At 43.1% G+C, this 13,676-nt stretch overlaps 1 protein-coding gene and 1 pseudogene across 1 annotated transcript in view; both read right to left on the minus strand.

Annotated features, from left to right (window-relative positions):
- LOC131397514 (zinc finger protein 256-like) overlaps positions 1 to 10,008 on the minus strand; it is a 119,694-nt gene extending 109,686 nt beyond the window's left edge. Inside the window, exon 1 of the mRNA XM_058530490.1 lies at positions 9,963 to 10,008. The gene's annotated coding sequence lies outside the window, so the exon portion shown is untranslated. The remainder of the gene's footprint in view (positions 1 to 9,962) is intronic.
- Positions 455 to 13,435, minus strand: LOC131397521 (zinc finger protein 814-like; annotated as a pseudogene).
- Positions 13,436 to 13,676: the final 241 nt, after the last annotated feature.

The following is a 13,676-nucleotide window of genomic DNA, read 5'->3' on the forward strand; positions in this document are numbered from 1 at the left end:
AAAAAGGCCAAATTGAAAATGATTTACCACATTTGGGTACAGCATAAGGACTTTCTACATTGTGAATTCTCCTGTGTTGAATGAGACCAGAGTTTTAGGAAAGCATTTTCCACATTCACTGCACTCACTAGGCTTGATGCGGTGTCAACTATTGATGTGGAAGGAACACTCCTTTAGCTAAAGAATTTTCCACATTTGGTTGACTCAAAAACTTGATTCAGTGTGAAGTTTCTCATGTTGACAGAGTGCGGAGCATTGAGTTAAAGATTTCCCACATTGTGTGTGCTCATAAGCCTTTTCTCCAGCGTGCACTCTCTGGTATTGAAGGAGTGTCGAGCTACAGACAAAACATTTCCCACATTCACTATACTCATAAGGCCTTTACCCAGTGTGGACTCTCTGGTGTTTACTAAATTGGGAACTATCCCTAAATGATTTCCCACATTCACTGCACTCATAAGGCCTCTCTCCAGTGTGAACTCTCTGGTGTTTATTGCAATGTGAACTACTCATGAAAGATTTCCCACATTCACTGCACTTATAAGGCCTTTCTCCTGTGTGAATTCTCCGGTGTTGAGTAAGTGTCCAACTATTGGTATAAGATTTCCCACATTCACTACACTCAAAAGGCCTTTCTCCAGTGTGAACTCTCTGGTGTTTTTTGAGTTGGGAAAGATCCCTAAATGATTTCCCACATTCACTGCACTTATAAGGCCTTTCTCCTGTGTGAATTCTCCGGTGTTTTGCAAGTGTCGAGCTATTGGTATAAGATTTCCCACATTCACTGCACTCAAAAGGCCTTTCTCCAGTGTGAACTGTCTGGTGCTTTTTGAGCTGGGAACGATCCCTAAATGATTTCCCACATTCAGTGCACTCATAATCCTTTTCTCCAGTGTGAACTCTCTGGTGTTCATTGAGATGTGAACTACGCCCAAAGGATTTTCCACATTCCCCACACTTATAAGGCCTTTCTCCTGTGTGAATTCTTCGGTGTCGAGTAAGTGTCGACCTAACGGTATATGATTTCCCACAGTCAATACACTCATAAGGTCTCGAACCTGTGTGAATACTCTGATGACAACGAAGGCTCAAGTTAGACCTAAAACATTTCCCACATTCACTACATGTATAAGGCTTTTCTCCAGTGTGAAATCTCCAGTGATGAATGAGATGAGAACTTACTTTATAGGATTTTCCACATTCACTGCACTCATAAGGCCTTTCTCCAGTGTGAACTCTCTGATGATCACGAAGGGTGCTCCTAAGGCTGAAAGATTTTCCACATTCACTGCACTCATATGGCCTCTCTCCTGTGTGAACTCGCTGGTGTACAACAAGATTGGATCTTATGATAAAAGATTTCCCACATTCACTACATTCGTAAGGCCTTTCTCCTGTGTGAACTCGTTGGTGTCTCAGAAGATAGCATCTTTCGATAAAGGATTTCCCACATTCACTACACTTATAAGGTCTTTCTCCTGTGTGAACTTTCTCATGATAACGGAGGGTCTTCCTAGTGGTGAAACATTTCCCACATTCATTACACTCATATGACCTCTCTCCTGTGTGAACTCGTTGGTGTCTAACAAGATTGCATCTTTGGATAAAGGATTTCCCACATTCACTGCACTTGTAAGGTCTTAGTCCTGTGTGAACTCGCTGATGATAACTGAGTTTGGAATCAGATGAAAAAGACTTCCCACATTCACTGCACTGATAACACCTTTCTCCAGTGTGAAGTCTCTGATGATAATGAAGGCCGTGGCGAGAGGTAAAAGATTTCCCACACTCACTACATTCATAAGACCTTTTTCCAACATGAACTGCCCGGTGTTGATTGAGGTAAGATAGATGGCTAAAGGATTTCCAACATTCACTGCACTCGTATGGCCTTTGTCCTGTGTGTACTCTCCGGTGTAGAATGAGTATCGAGCTACTGGGGAAAGATTTCCCACATTTACGGCACTGAAAAGGCCTTTCTCCTGTATGTACTCTCTGGTGGAGAATGAGTACCAAGTTGTTGGTAAAAGATTTCCCACAATCACTGCATTCATAAGGCCTTTCTCTAGCATGAACTCTCCAGTGTACAATGAGGTAAAATTTTCTTCTAAAAGATTTCCCACACTGAGTGCACTCATAACGCCTTTCTCTTGTGTGAACTGTTCTTTGTTGAATAAGGATGGGTCTACGGCGAAAAGATCGTGCACATTCACTGCACAAGTAACAATTTTCTCCAGTGTGACTTCTCCAGGAATAAATGAGGATAGATTTTTGGGTAAAAGATTCTCCACATTTACTGCACTTGCACTGCCTTGCCCCAGAATGAATTCTTCGATGCTGACTGAAGGTTGAGGTTTGCCTAAAAGATTTGCCACATTCTCTACCCACGTGAAGACTGCCTCCTGCGTGGACTCTCTGGTGAAGAACAAATGAGGATTTGTACCTGAATGCTTTCCCACATTCACGGCACACAAAACACTGTCTTCCAGTGTGGACGCCCTGGTCCTGAACAAGTGTGTATTTTGGGCTGAAGGCTTTCTTGCATTCGCTCCATATATTATAATGACTTTTTCTCAGACCTGCCTTGGGAGTCCTGGCCTCTGACACACCTACAGAAACACTGTGTTCAAAGGGTACCTCCACATCTTCTGCTCCACTCCTGCAACCTAAACACAAAGAAACCCTGGTGAAGTACATGCTGACTTTAGAGGGGGGGTGAAACCCCATCACAAATGTGCATCTGTCACATCTAGGAAGGACTCTAAGAAATACTTTTCAAGGTAAAGAAGTCGGAATCTGTTTAAAGAAGTGGCTACTGGGCATTACTGGGCCTCTAAGGCAAAAGAATGGTGGAGACCTGACCAAAGAAGAACACAAGGATAGGGTGTGACACAAAACAAGAGGCATGTTCTAAAATCTGTTCCTTTGCAAAAGGATTCCTGCAGGACCTTTATTGCTGGTGACATGAGGCTGTGTGGAAGCATATGTGGAAACCCAGGAAAAAACAGCTGCAATACAATAATTGGTGTTCAAGGCAGTAGACAGTTGCAATCATTACATAGCTGGTTCCTCCCTAGAGCCAAAACTGCCACACCCTACACAGCCAGTAACCTTGCAACCAACCCAGGGTGAAGGTCTTTCCCAGCAAAACCAGCCCCTGACGGCTGGAAGAGGTGAATGATCCATCAAATGCAGAGACATCAACAAAAGGCTATAAGGAAAATGAAAAATCAAGGAAACATGACATCACCAAAAAAGCACAATAAGTTTCTAGCAAGTGAACCCAAAGAAATGCATATCTCCAAGCTGCTGGGCAAAGAATTCAAAATAACTGTTTTAAGGAAACTCAGCCAGATCCAAGAAAACACAGACAACTCACTGAAATTAGGAAAACAATATATGATCAAATCAAGAAATTCAGATATGGAAATAAAAAGATATTAAACAAATTCTGGACCTGAAGAACACAATGAAAGTAATGAAAAACGCAATAGGGAGTGTCAATAGTCAACTTCATCAAGGAGGCGAAAATGTGTGACCTTAAATCAAGTCATTTCGAGTCATCCACTCACAGGAGAAAAAAGACTGAAGAAAAACTAGGTAAATTATAGGTTGCCATCAAGGGAAATAATATTTGCATTATGGGAGTGCCACTAGGACAAGTGAGGGAGAAAGGAGCAGAAAGCTTATTTAAAGAAATAATGGGGGCCGGCCCCATGGCGTAGCGGTTAAGTGCGTACACTCAGCTGCTGGCGGCCCGGGTTCAGATCCCGGGCACGCACCGACACACCGGTTATCAGGCCATGCTGTGGCGGCGTCCCACACAAAGTGGAGGAAAGATGGGCACAGATGTTAGCTCAGGGCCAGTCTTCCTCAGCAAAAAGAAGAGGACTGGCATGGATGTTAGCTCAGGGCTGATCTTCCTCACAAGAAGAAAAAAAAAAAAATAAAGAATGGCTGAAAACATCCTAAATCAGAAGACGGATGTGTGCATCCAGGTATATGATGCTTGTAAGTCCCCATACAGATTCAATCTAAAGAAATCTTCACCAAGACACAGTATAACAAAACTTTCAAAAATCAAAGACAAAGAGAATTTCAAAAGCAGAAAGAGAAAAGAAACTCATCACATACATGGGAACACCCATAAGGCTGAAAGTGGATTTCTCAGCAGAAACTGGGCTGACAAGGATAGTGAAATAATAAATTCAAAACGCTGAAGGAAAAACAATGCCAAACAAGAATGCTTTATCCACCAAAGTTGTCCTTCAAAAATAAAGGCAAGATAAAGACTTTCCTAGACAAACCAAAGCTGAGGGAGTTCATCACCACTCAACCTGCCTTACCAGAAATGCTAAAGGCAGTTCTTTTTTTTTTTTTTTTTTTTTTTTTTTTTTTAATATTTACTTTATTTTTTCCCCCCAAAGCCCCAGTGGATAGTTGTGTGTCGTAGCTGCACATCCTTCTAGTTGCTGTATGTGGGACTCGGCCTCAGGATGAACGGAGAAGTGGTGCCTCGATGCGTACCCGGGATCCGAACCCGGGCCACCAGCATCGCAGCGCGCGCACTTAACCACCAAGCCACAGGGCCGGCCCTAAAGGCAGTTCTTTAAGCCGAAATGAGAAGACATTAATTAGAAACGTGAAAACATATGAAAATACAAAGCACACTGGTAAAAGCAACTATATAGTCAAATTCAGAATACACCAATAGTGTAATACGGTGGCATGTAAGTCACATAACTCTAGTATAAAGGATAAAAGACAAGAGTATTAAAAATAACCATAGCCACAATAATTTCTTAATAGTTACACAATATAAAGATATAGAATGTGGCATCAAAAAGATAAAATGTAGGGAGTGGTATATTAAAAGGGTACTTTTTATGTGATTGATGTTAAGTTGTTATCAGCTTAAAATAGGCTGTTTTAAGATGCTTTATGAAAACCTCATGGTAACCACAAAGCAAAAATCTATAATAGACAAAGAAAAAGGAATCAGCCCATACCACTATGGAAAATCATCAAATCACAAAGAAAGAGAGCAAGAGAGGAAAAAGAGACTATAAAAGAGCCAGAAAACAATTAACAAGATGGCAATCGACAAGTCCTTACAAAATTCTCCAATCAAGACACACACCAGATGACCAGATAAGCAAAACAAGACTCAATTATATATTGCCTACAAGAGATGCACTTCAGCTCTAAGGACACAAATAAACTGAAAGTAAAGGAATCCAAAAAATTATTCCATGCAAACAGAAATCAAGAGAGTAGCTTATACTTATAAGACTTTAACTCAAAAGGTGTCATAGAACACAAAGAACATCACTATATAATGATACAGGAGTCAATTCATCTAGAGGATATAATAATCGTAAGTGTATATGCAGCCAACATCAGAGGACTTAAATTTATTAAGCAAGTATTAACATATGAGAAGGTAGAAAAGACAGCAACAATATACTAATAGCAGACTTCAATATGCATCTTTCCAGAATGGGTAGATCATCCAGATAGAAAATCAATAAGGAAATATTACACTTAACTACACTCAGACGAAATGGACCTAACAAACATACAGAACATTCCATCCAACTACAGCAGAATACACACTCTTCTCAAGTGGACACAGAACATTCTCCAGGACAGATCATATGTTAGGTGACAAGTCTGAACAGATTTAATAAGACTGAAATCATATCAAGAATCTTATCTGACTACAAACGTTTGAAACTAGAAATCAGTAACAGGACGAAAGCTATGAAGTTTATGAATATGTGGACATTAAAAGAAACACTCCTGAACAATCAGTGGGATAAAGAAAAAAATCAAAATTTAAAATAAAATTATCCTGTGACAAACGAAAATGGAAAGAAAATAGGCTAAAACTTACGAAAAGCAGCAAAAGCAGTTCTAACAGTAAAGTTTATGGCAATTAATGCCTACTTTAAGGAAAAAGAAAAATCTCAAATAAACAACCTAACTTTACACCACAAGGAACTAGAAAAAGAACAAACTAGGACCAAATTTGGGGGAAGAAAGGAAAAGAACAAGATGAGAGTGGAAACAAAAGAAATACAGATTAGAAAAACAATAGAAAACAGCAACAAAGCTAAGAATTGTTTTTCGAAAAGAAACAAAATCGAAAAACTTTTAGCAAGACTAACTCAGAAAAGAGAGAAGACCCAAATAAATAAAATCAGAACTGAAACAGGAGACATTATAAAACTGATAGTGCAGAAACACAAACATCTTAAGAGGCTACTACGAACTCGATTAACCAGAAAAAATGGAAAAATTCCTAGAAACATAGAATCTATTGAGACTGAATCATAAAGAAACAGAAAATCTGAATAGACCAATAATGACTAAGCATATCGAATCATCAATTAAAAATTGTCCAACAGCGGCTGGCCCCATGGCTTGGCGGTTGAGTTCGTGCACTCCAGCCCAGGGTTCGGAGCCCAGACGCGCACCGCCTCACTGCTTGTCAGGCCATGCTGAGGTGGCGCCCACATACAGCCAACTAGTAGGATGTGCAATTATAACATACAACTATCTACTGGGGCTTTGGAAAGAAAAAGGGGAAAAAAAAAGGAAGAGGATTGGCAATAGATGTTAGCTCAGGCCCGGTCTTCCTCAGGGGGAAAAAAAAAATGCCCAACAAAAAAAAGCCCAGGACCAGATAGATTCATTGGTCAATTCTACCAGAGATTTTAAGGAGAATTAATGTCAATCCTTCCTCAGCTCTTCCAAAACATTGAAGAGGAAGGAAAATGTCCAAACTCAATTTACGAGGCCAGCACTACCCTGATACCAAAGCAAGATAAAGAAACTAAAAGAAAATTAAATTACGGGCCAATATCCTTACTGAACATAGAAGGAAAAATATTCAAAAAAATACTAGCAAACGAAATTCAACAGCATGTTTGAAGAATCTCACACTATGATCAAGTGTGATTTATCCCTGGGATGCAAGGATACTCCATCATATGCAAATCAATAAATGCAAAACACTATGTTAACAGAATGAAGGATAAAAATCACACAATCGTTCAACAGATGCAGAAAAAGCACTTAACAAATTTGAGCACACTTTCATGTTAAAAACTCTCAACAAATTAAGTATAGAAGAAATGTACCTCAACATAATAAAGGCCATATACCATAAGCCCACACAACCATCATACTGAACAGTTGAAAGCTAAAAGCTCTTCCTCTAAAAGCAGGAACAAGACGAGGATGCCCACTCTCCTCACTTCTACTTAATATACTTCTCGAAGGCACAGCCAGAACACTTAGGCAAGAAAAAGAAACAAAAGGCATCAAAATCACAAAAGAGGAAGTAAAACTGTCTGTGTTTGCACAAGACATGATATTATAGATAGAAAACTCTAGACGCCACGAAAAAACACTCACAACTAGGAAACAAATTCAGGAAAGTTGCAGGATACAAAATCAACATACAAAAATCAGTTGTGTTTCTATACACTCACAGTGAAATATGTGAATGAGAAATTAAGAGAGCCGTCGCATTGACAATATCATCAAAAACAACTAAATACATATGAATAAATATAACCAAGGAGGTGAAAGATCTACAGTCTGAAAACTATATGACACTGAAGAAAGAAAGTGAAGACACAAATAGATGGAAAGATATCCTATGTTCTTGGATTGAAAGAATTAATACTGTTGAAAGAATTAATACTGTTAAAATGCCCATATTCCCCAATGTGACATACAGAATCAATGGAATTTCTCACACAAACAGCAAAGGAATCCAAAAATGTGTATGGAACCACAAATGATCTTAAACAGACAAAGCCATCTTGAGTAAGATCAAAGCTACAGGTATCACACTTCTTGATTTCAAACTTCATTAGGAAGCTATAGTAATCCAAACAGTTTGGTACTGGCATAAAAACACACACACAGAGGAAAGAAACAAAATATAGAACCCAGAAAAAGATCCCAGCCGTATATGGGGAACTAATCTTTGACAGGGGTGCCAAGACCAAACAATGGAGAAAGGACAGTCTCTTCAATAAATGATGTCGGGTAAACTGGATATTCACATGCAAAAAAGATGAAATTGGAGCCCTATCTTCCAACACTAACAACAATGAACTAGAAATGGATTCAAGAGTTAGATGTAAAACATGAAAATGTGAGACCCCTTGAAAAAACACAGAGAATAAGCCAGTGGACAGTGGTCTTGGCAATGATATTTTGGATATGACATCAAAAGTCCAGGGGAAAAACATCAAAAATAAACAAATGTAACTATATCAAACTTGAAAGCTTCTGCACAGCAAAAGAAACAACCAACAAAATGAAAAGGCAACCCACAGAATGGGAGAAAATATTTGTAAGTCATTGATCACAGAAGGGGACAGTATTTTAAAAACATAAGGTACTCATACAACTCAACAGAAAAGAACAATCCAATTAAAACATGGGCAAAGGATCTGATTAGATATGTTAACAAATTTGATATACAAATGGCTAACGGGTATATGTAAAATTGCTCTTCCTCACTAACCATCAAGAAAATATAAATCCAAACCACAACAAGATATTACCTCATACCTTAGGATGACTATCATCAAAAAGAGGAGAGATAAGTGTTGGCAAGGGTGTGGAGAGAAGGGAACCCTGTACACTGTTGCTTGGAATGGAAACTGGTAGAGGCATCATGAAAAAAAGAGTATGATAGTTCATCAAAATATTCAAAATAGAACTACCTTAGGATCCAGCAATCCCATTTCTTGGTATATATCTGAAGGAAATGAAATCAGAGTGCGGAATAGATAATCTGCTCTCTCATGTTCACTACAGCATTGTTCACAACACACAAGACATGGAAACCTCAATGTCCATAAATGAATGCATGGATAAAAAAAGTGTGATGTATACACATATATACATACACACACACACACACCTGGAATATTATTCAGTGTTAAAAAAGAAGGAAATCTTGCCACATGTGACAGTATGGATGAATCTAGAGGGCATTAAGCTAAGTGAAATAAGCTAGTCAGAGAAAGACAAATACTGTGTGATATCACTTATAAGTGGACTGTAAAACAAACACACAAAAAATGTTGAATGCATAGACAGTAGAATGCCAGGGGCTGAGGAGTGGGAAAAATGCTGAACTGTTCATCAAACAATAAAAACCTTCAGTTGCAGGATGAATAAGTTCTGAAAATATAATGTACAACATTATGGTAACTACAGTTAATAATACTGTATTTTACACCTGAAATTTACTGGGACAGTATATCTGAATTATTCTTACCAAAAAAAAAAAAAAAAAAAAAGAAAAGTAACTATATGAGGTGATAGAGGTGTTCATTAACTTGATGATGCAATTATTTCATAATGTATACATATACGAAATCAACACATTATGTGCTTTAAATATATACCATTTAATAGAATGACAACAGAAGAACAAAAAAGAAAGGAAAAGAAAAGAAATCTACACTAAACACTACACACCATGCAAGAGGGTCTTGAAAAGTAGCCAATGGTCCAGGTAAGTAGTCACCATGAAAATGCCTGCAATTCCATACACAAGCAGGCACAAGGAAATGTCAGCTAAAGGAAGGGAGCAAACCCTGTCATACACACAGAGGTGCCATGGAGCTGGACATGTTTACCGGGCCAGGGAGAGGGCAAGCAAGGTGACATCCATTAGCCTCACTGCAAGACTACTGACCTGGAATCCTTTCCTATGAGGGTTCAGTACAGAGGGTGTTGGGGCTGCAGGGAAGAGAAGAGGGCAGTGCAACACCCCAGCCCCAGCAACACAGCTGCTACCCAGAGAGCTGGGGAAGCAAGCAGTGCTCACAGTTCACCTGTGAGAAGAACAAAGCACCCCATAGGGAAGGGGGGTGAGGCAGGATACAGAGCCTAGTCTAGGTCACTGGGGAGGAAGAGGGCCTTACCCAGCGAGGATATGAGTGCAAAGTTCTCCAGCATCACATCGAGGTACAAGTGCCTCTGAGCTTCATCAAGGAACCTCCATTCCTCCCAGGAGAAGTACACAGCAACGTCTTCAAAGGTCATACTGTCCTGTCAAGATGGGGACAGATGAAACTATGCACTTTCTCTCTCAGAACCTACAGTCCATCACCTCACACATCTACTCCACACTCCGCCTCCTCCAGAGCTCCCCACCTCAGAGGAGATGCCAGGCCCTGCTGCCACTGATACCCACTCTCTCCTCAGGGTCCCGTTCATCATTGTGTTCAGCCCTCAGCAGTAACAGGCAGAGGGACACATAGATGCCATCCAAGCTCTGGGCCTGGAGGGCAGGGCCCTATCCCTCCTGCCAAGCAATTCCCCTGCATCTCCCAAATTGTACCTACAAGACATAGCTACATGTGGGCTCATCCTTCACTCCTAAGTCCCCACTACCAGAGCCTTGGGGCCCTCAGCTCACTCTACCTATGTAAATGCAAATCATTCTGGAGACACTCTCTCTCTCACATCTTCAGTCCCCACAGCTCTGCCACCTCCCTGCCCTACAATACAGGCATCTCCCTGCACTCACCCATGGACATGGCACACGGCATCCAGAGGGTTCTGACAAACTCAAACACAGTCCAGTACCTTCCCAGTCCTCTGATGGATCCCACAGCCAGGGAAAGCCCTGAATGTTGCTTTGAAGGCCTCCCCACCTGCCTCTAATCCTTGATCAAGATCAGCCACCCAGAACCACATGGGAATTTCAGATCCCCATATGACCCTCTTCCACTTCTGTGATGCATTTTCTGTCCCCTCAGCAGCCACAATCCTCCTCTCTCCATTCAATCTTCCTTAAAACACCAGCCCTACAGTCTCCCTGCCAGGCACAGTGACTCTCACAAATGACTACATTCACCCCAGATCTTACCCACCAGCAAGACTGAAACACTCCAGACCCCATCAAGGCTCACCACACAATTCCGGTGAACGTGAACAGTAGTGAATTAACAGGAGGCCCAGTCTCACTGTCAACTTGTCTCAATTACTCCTCTGCCTCTGAAGTCATCTCCCACCCACTCATTCCATGGAAGCCTTGGCCACCTGCCAGGTCATCCTCTCTCCCACACCTTTCCATGACCATTTCCCTCCCACCTATGTTTCTCATACTTAGGAACCTCAACCAGAAGCTAAGCAAGAGAACTGTTCCTCAGCACACACCCTAGTCTTTCTGACTTGCTAACAGCATTATCACTATAGCCTACATTCCGTTTCCTAAATGGGATCCACAACTCCACCCTGGTCCTCACAATAGCCACCACTTTTGAGTCTCCATCCTGATCCCCTCTCCAGATTTCCCATCCTGATCCCCTCTCCAGATTTCCAGACCTGCGTCTCCAGATGCCCACTTGATGCCTCCACTCACCGTTCTCTGAAACATCCCAGACTCTTAACGGCACCAAAACAAAACTTCTGATAATCCCAAAGAAAATAAACATACCGACACGTTCCACAACACACTTGATGAAGCTTCCATCCCTGCAGCGGCTACAACCTAAAACCCTGGAGTCTTCCCTAACCTCTCCCTCATCTTTGTTGTTGTTCGTGCCATGGAGTCAATTCAGACTCCTAGCAACTCTGTGTACAGCAGAGGGGAACCCTGACCAGTCTTTTTCGCGCCATCCAGTCCAATCGCGCCATTGTCTGATACTGTCGCGCTATATCAGACAACGTTCTGCTGCTATTCATAGGGTTTTCATGCCCAATTTTTTCAAAAATGAGTGGCCAGGTTCTTCTTCCTAATATGTCTTAATTTGGAAGCTCCACAGAAACCTGTTCACCATGGGTGACCCTGCTGGTATTTGAAGTACTGGTGGCATAGCTTTCAGTATCACACCAACAAGCAGCCACTACAGTATGACATCTGGCAGAAACGTGGTGTGGTTCCATGACCAGGAAACAAACCAAGGCTGTGGCAGTGAGAGCGCCGAATCTTAACCGCTGGACCACCAGAGCTAGCCCTCCCTCAACTACAACATCCAAAAACTGACTTGGCCCTTCTTCAAAAATGGACCTAGAATCTAAACTTTTCTTCCACCTCCATGCCCACAACTCTGGTCCATCAACACATAAGGATTATAGCAGTAGCCTCCTCCTGGGCTCTGTGCCTCTTCCCTCAACCCCACAGTCTCTGCAGCCAGATGGAGCCTATCAAGACCTGGGTAAGACCACCTACTTCCTCTTATCCAAACCTCTCATTATATCCACAATAGACACCCAACTTCTCAGGCAGCCACATTAATGCCTCATTACTGACCACCCCACCCCCACCTCTTTGTTCTTCACAGAAAGAATGGAGTTCTGCTGTACTCAGCTTAGTCACACCTCCAACTTTTTGCACATAGTGGTGTCTGTTTTTGGGATAACCTTCCACACCTGTTTATACTGGTGGCTAAATATCGGAACATTTCTATGACCCTTGGCCTGCACTCAGGACACAGAGCTTGGGGGTATCCTCAGGGTCCTCGCACCTAAAATCTGTGAGTATAGCTAGTGAAGAGTCTCAAGATACCAAAATCCCAGGCTCCACACGGGTGGTGTCATTACCACTGAGGGACTGAGACGCTCTCTCCTTCCCTGCAGAGGTTCCATAAATGCTTTTTTAGTATCAGATCCTCTGGGAAGAGGCAGACAACCATGGCTGGGTTCCATGTGAGCAGGCCTCCCTTGTATCCCCCGCCCAGCGCTGGAATCTCAGTCCTCAGAGCTGCCTCTTACCACCTGTGACCTTGGACGAGGACTCAACTCCCTGTGCCTCACTGTCCTCATCACCCCCATTCCACTCTGTTCTCTCTCTAAGCAACTTTTGGAGAACTTCTTAAACCCTAATGCACACTGTGTCCCTCTTCTGTTCACAACCCTCCACGGCTCCCAAGGCCCTCGGATTGAAGGAACAGACCCTCAGCCTCCAGTCCAGGCGACACTCCGCCTCACACTCTGTTCACTCCACACAAAACACGGACCCCAGGTCCCCGACTCCTCCCGGCTCAGTCGCCCTCCACGCCTGTCTCCCGCCGGGCCCTCCGCCTGGGCCCCTCTCCCACACCCGTCACGCCGGCTCTCACAAACAGGCCCCACGAGCGCCTCCCCGTCCCGGACACCGGGGTCTGGGATGTAGGCCCGTGAGCGGCGCCCGCACTCGGGGCTCTAGGGCTGGGCTGGGCTGACGGCGGGGAGGGCGCGGAGCACGAGCACTAACCTGAGCCGGCTCCCTCCGCGCGGCCGCCGCCATCGGACTCTGGGGGCGGAGCGGAGCCGGGAGCGGCGGGAGAGGAGGGGACCCGGGCACGGCGGTCCCTGTCCCGGCCCTGGCGCGGGTGCCCCGGGCGGCGTCGCTGAGCCTCTGTGTACCGAGGACAGCGCACCCTCCTTCTTGTCACCTAGATCTAAAACACCACGCTCTGTAACCAGAACTAACACACATGACCTAAAATGGTCGCCGTGACGAGCTTGCCGGAAGTCCCGCCCTGGCGCGTTGAGCTTACACGGAAATAATTTCACCCTCACCTTTCATTGGCTCATCCGGGCGCGGGCTCTTCCGGGTAATGCAGTTCCTAGAGTTCTAGAGACGGGGAAGGGTGTTCTGCATCCTGACTGACAAGAACACTAGCCACGCGAAACCCTGAGGAATGCTG

The sequence above is a fragment of the Diceros bicornis genome, chromosome 34 (assembly GCF_020826845.1).
Source record: "Diceros bicornis minor isolate mBicDic1 chromosome 34, mDicBic1.mat.cur, whole genome shotgun sequence".
NCBI lineage: Eukaryota > Metazoa > Chordata > Mammalia > Perissodactyla > Rhinocerotidae > Diceros > Diceros bicornis.